The 5,974-nt window shown below is 35.8% G+C and overlaps 1 pseudogene; it reads right to left on the reverse strand.

Moving 5' to 3' along the window:
- Positions 1-908: 908 nt before the first annotated feature.
- LOC119535360 lies at positions 909-4,923 on the reverse strand (annotated as a pseudogene).
- Between the last annotated feature and the right edge of the window lie 1,051 nt (positions 4,924-5,974).

Genomic DNA, 5,974 nt, shown 5'->3' on the forward strand with positions numbered 1-5,974 from the left:
AAATACTAGCTCTTCAATAAGTAGACAAGTCAGCATTTCCAGTTAGCATTTCTTTGAGCTTTGTTGTGGACTTCAGATTTTCTTTTCAATAATACTCTTTTCCTGAAAGCTATTTAGAATTATTGTCCTGAGAAATACAATTGTTTCTCCAGGATTCTTTTTTGAAAGGTAATACTAAAAGAGATTGATAAATACATACTTCAGCAAAGGATGCTTCTGATCTGTTGTCAGTCCTCACCACAGAGGGTAGCAGATTCTGTAATATCATAGTTAAAGCCATTTGGTGTGACGTATCAATTTATACTCCTAAGGCATTTTTTGGCACTTTGATATTGAATTGAAATTTATATGCATACATGAAGTTTGAAACAAAAAAAATTTTTTTAAATTTTAAACAATAAAAATTAAGTTAAGATTAAACAATAAAAATTAAACTAGTTAAATATTCATTGGTGTATCTATTGCCTCCATCAACTATACATAATTAAGAATTCAACTATTTATGAGTGCTGCAAGTCAGATGCTATCCAGCAAACTGCCACCTATGAACCATAATTAAAAAAAATAATAACTCACAGGTAAATAATTGAGTCAGTAAATTTTAATTTTCCAAAAGTTTTTAGAAAGATTTATCAGAGTCATCCTTCAGTTATTAAACACAATCAGATTCTCCATTTACCCCAAATGAACTACCTGTTTGTGCTGTGGGGTGGCAGTGAAAGACCATGTGATCCACGGGGGCAGTGGTGATCCTATTTCATAAGCACTCCCTCTTCACGTTGAGAGCATGAATCACGTGATTCAGAAGATGACAAGAGTCATTCATTACTTCATTGACTATTGGAGTTTTCATAGTATTTTAAATAGTCTGATTTCAATTGTACAAAAAAAAAAATGCAGTATTTATTCTAACAGGAACTTGGTGTGTTCCAAGTAGCAGACATTAAACAAATTCCATCTTGATCTCTAGGAATAATTTGAGTTCTGAACCATGCTTTAGGAAAATATTTCCAGCAACCTATGCAGGATTTATTCTTATTACATCATGGGTAATAATTGCACTTGTTGCTGCAGGAATTTTAAATTCTTCTGCAGCACACTTTGAGACTGCAGGGAAAGGTGAACTTTCAGGAACACAACGAACTTGTATGGCAGCCACAGACCAAACTCAGTGTGATCTTAAAGGAAATCTCTGAAGGGTTTTAAAAAAATTCTTATGTTATGCAGAAAAACAATAAATTTCTTTTTTGTTGTTAGGATGTTGGTTTGAGAAGTTATGAATGCAATTAAAGCAAGCAAGATTTGTACTTTCTGGCTTTGCTTACTGGGGGACTGTCTTTCGCTTGAGATGTGCATGTAATGCTTGGCACAAGTTGGTGGAGAGGCTGGAAAATCAGTTTTGACAGAAATCAAAGTGTGCACAATCAGGGCCAAAATACCCAATGTAGTCTGGGATGCTTCATGAGGGGCAGGAAGCCAGCAACTTTGTGTTGGTGTGAATCTTCCTCAGTCTGTGTAACTTTGGGCAGGCCATGTTTCATTTCCTCTATATTTTAAGGGATATGCACATTTAATTCTGTATGATTACATAGAGCATATTTTGAATATCCCCCCAAATCTTCACTGTGTTTAATTTATAAAATCTTTGCCTTCATGAATTCACATGCCCTCAAAATTTAAGTATAGCCTACATTAAATATTTGATAGGTTAATGGAAAACTTTTTTGATTATTTAATTTTTATAAATGGAATTTTTAACATGTATTTTAACTCAACATAAAGAGGACCTTGGGATTTACTTTTTTTGCAGACTAGTAATTGCAGCTATTTATAGAGTCCCTACCTCATGCTAAAAGCTTTATATGCATTATCTTATTTATTTGAATAGCAACCATCTAATCTCACAATTTTGTCAGTTTGGATTTCTATATGTTGACTCTTCAATTTCTCTATAATGAAAGAATGAGGATCATTCTACCACATGGTTAAGCCAAAAAGAAAAAGACTAAATAATTGCTGCCTAATAAAATAGCAAAAGAAAATGAAATGTTTTTCTTCACAGGGACTAGTTTAGAAAGGTTGTTAAAAAGTGTCAAGTAGTCAAATAATAAAATGTTCGTTGAATGAAATATTTCAACATCGTGAATACTATGGTTAAGATTTTTAAATGCTGCACATAGCTTGGGATTATATGGTTCAGTTTTTATACTGTTTGTGAAGGTCCGATTTCCTGGCATGTTTGACACCACAGTGAACTTTGTGTGTGTGTGTGTGTGTGTGTGTGTGTGTGTGTGTGTGTTTTGTGTTTTCCTGTTTGTTTGTTTGTTTGTTTTAGAACAGTGTACAAGTCACACAATATTTGCAGAGCACCTTTGATGTATGTGCAGGGTTCTGTGATAGGACTCAGAAGGAGAGAAACTGGAGGTAATCATCAGGGATTGGATAGGAAGGATGCAAAAGGAATAAGATATGGTTCCTGTTAGTGGAGTTTGCACACTGGTGTGGAGGAGGAAGAGATGATACAAATTACCATGACACATTTTACAAATGCAAAGCATTTAACTAATAAATGAAGGTACTGACAACACTACCATTTTTATATGATTTTACATGTAAAAGTTAAAATTTATTTCATGTTTTATTTCTAAAGGGTGCAATGAAACACAAGAAAAAGTAGCAGTATATCCTCTGCTCATCTCCCTTCTTCTGTTCACCACCACCTAGACGTGCTAGGATGAAGTCTCTCCAGCAAAGGGGCTTAGCAGCACTAGATCTCCTTTCCAAACTGACCCTCCTATTTTTCATTACAGCTGGAATTTTCTAAAGGTTTTGCAAACTAAATAATAAGGTAATTTTCTCTAGACATTAATGACTCATTGTGGTAGCTCTTAGAGATAATGTATTAACAAATTTATAGGAGTCCTCTTTGATCAAAGGATTGGCTGTGGCACTGGTAATTATCAACCACATACTAAAGCCGTGGGGAAATATTTGGGAGACAGACTGAATTTTGAGTGTTCTATAGTAAGAACTGTGAAGGTTCTGAGATTTTGTCCTACTTACCGGCTGACAAGTTACCCTTTCACCAGTTTCATGGAAGCTTGCAGAAAAGACGAGACTCCTGGGTCAGATACAAAGAACTTGTGATAGGTCTTACAGCAATACAGCAAAAGCAGTAGCCAGAGTGTCATCGTTTTCTAGTGCCACTCCCTGAGACCCAAGTCCTATAGTTTCATGCAACAAGGGCCTGGTGAAGCCTGCACACCTAATGGGTGGTCTTGTGCAAACCTGCCCTCTGCTCTGGAGTAGCTCTATCTTCCAAGCTCTCATCCTATAAACATCCTTGAAAGTCTAGAAGAGAAGGGCAGTCAGTGCTGCTCCTTGATGACATGCAGAAATGCAGGGCACCCATGGAAAATTGTCTCCTGGCACTCTGTTTGAAGAGTGGCTTTTCAGCAAGTACCTCCTATTAAAGGCCAAGCAGTTTTCTAGGGGCATTTGAATATATTTATAAGCATGCTCATGTATTCCTCAAACAACTCCATGAAAGGGAATTCATTATTCCAATGTTAGAGGTGAGGAGTCTGAGGCTTGGAGAAATACAGTTACTTGCTTCGATATAAACCATGTGTACCACTGTTGGCTATAAACTCTGGCTTCTCTAACTCCCATGCCAATACTCTTAATTCTTGCACTCTCTACCTCCCAAAATCAATCTAATTTTATCTCTCTCTATAGATTTCATTGACAACCTTAAGGACTCCATAGGAGCATAGATTTAACTTAAAGGACCTCATGCAGAAGGTGATTTACATAGCAATTCTTTAATACATAATACCCCCTTTGTGAACCCATTCCATTCGTTAAATTCATTTTTTAAAAAGACAAGATTTTTAAGAAGAAAAACAAAGGTTCAATTAGGCAAAAACCCTCTCATTTAGGCCTCCATTATCCCTCATTTTTCACCAGTTTTGTTGTTGATAAGTATCATCAATGAATTTTAAAGGTTTTCTTTAAAAGGGTACATTTTTCCTTTTCAGTGTAAAGGAAGAAGCTTTTCCTAATTCCCTGAAGTTTCTCTGCTAGAAGCTGTCATGAATATACAAGTGCCAAATATAGCTCTTTTTAGCCTAGGGTTTTAGGTGCAATTTCCGTAGAGGGAACATGAGTTAAAAGTAAATAATAAAATCAAGTAAGAGTGTTGATCCTAATCAGAATTATTCAAAAGAAAGTTACCTCTATAGTAAATATTTTCTTATTTTCAACTGGTTCATTACTTTGACTCTTCAGGACAATTTATTGTTATCAAGAATTCAATAGTACAGAAGGTATTCAATAGTATGGATAGTATTGACATTAGCTGCTAAAATATTGCTTCTGTTCCTGGCCACACAAGAATATTTGCAGTTACTAAAGACTACTACAGTCCCATCTCAGGCCCCACTAGCTGTGTACACATGTTTTTATGCACCATTCAAGGACATGCTCTGTGTGTCTGTTCCTGTGGAAGCTTTTAGGCTGCTCCTTTTGCCTCTTATTTTCTCCTTTCTCAGTTTCTCATGCTCTTTAAGTTTCATCCCATGAAGATATGCCTCATCTTTCCCACAGAGTGTTATCTTTCCCTCAGGTGAACTTCCTTAGACTTCATCTTTCCCTTTAATGGATTATCTTGATTGTGTATCTCTTTTATCCACATAGCCGTAATGCAAACTTCTTTTGATAGTAATGGGTATCTTATTTACCTTTTATATGATTATATTACATAAATTATATGTGACATAATATGGCCTTGAGGAGGCCCAAGAATTTGGGAGACACAATATGCAATATGAAGGGTATTATCTCAAATGTTTCCCTGCTGTGGTTAGGTCCCAGGTCCTTTTGCTGGGTGTTCTCACTTCTACCTTGGCCTGGTGCACCCATTTCGTTTGTGTCTTGCTTCCTGCATTAGATATTTCCTGTCCAGACCTTGAGAGAAGTTCCTTTATATGATTTTTTTTTTGATGTATCTAAAACATCTGGATCTGCCATAGTATTGCTTGTTCTGAGGTTTCACTACACATTATACCAAGTAGGAAAAATATCTGTTCCCAATGTTGACCCACTCCCTCCCAGACCCCTTTAACGAATTTATCTGAATTTCTACATTCTTTTATTTCAGAACAAAAGTATTATGAAGAAGTTTGAAAAACTGGGCATTTGGACCCTGCAGACTGTCAATTTAGGTTACTGGAATCTGGATGGAGGTGGGGGTAGGGAGTGGGAGGGTTGGGGATTTAGATTTGTATCACTAAAGAAAGAAAAAATGATAATACTGTCATTGTTAAGCTTTTAAAGCACCACATCAGCTAAATACTGAATAAACCATGTGGCTGTTTTCTATCCTATGTGTGGTAAGCAACACCACCAATAGAATGCTTGAGTCATAATTTGGGACAATTTTCCTTATTTTCTTAGTAGTGATGCCATTAAATTTATTAGTTAAAAAACAAACAAACATAAAATGCTAATTACAATTAGGAATACGCTAAAGCCCCTCAGATAAACTGCTGACCTGCTTTATTTTGCTAACATTATTTCTTTTATGAATCTGGAAATTAGCTCAATAAATTATTAACATAAATCTTCATCCATAAATATTCATCCAACAAGGGTTACTGTGAAGACTAAGGACTTGATGTAATTTCCTGTCTTAATGCTCTACACTTTCATTGGTAATGTAGAACTTTCCTCCTTTTGTTATGATAATGACTTCCTCATTCACCACAAACCCTCTGTGCCCAGGTATTCACTCTTTCTTCTTGTTTATGTCTGTTATTAAGGATCAATTCTATAATTTTCCAGTGGCATGTGTTGCCTTCTTCTCCATTAAATCCCAAAAGAAAATGATTATCTGAGAGCAAACCCTCTGATGTCCTTTGCATGCCCCTTTCAGTTCTATTGATATTCTCATGGCATCTGAACACAGTGCTCT

Source organism: Choloepus didactylus, chromosome 5 (assembly GCF_015220235.1).
Source record: "Choloepus didactylus isolate mChoDid1 chromosome 5, mChoDid1.pri, whole genome shotgun sequence".
Classification (NCBI taxonomy): domain Eukaryota; kingdom Metazoa; phylum Chordata; class Mammalia; order Pilosa; family Megalonychidae; genus Choloepus; species Choloepus didactylus.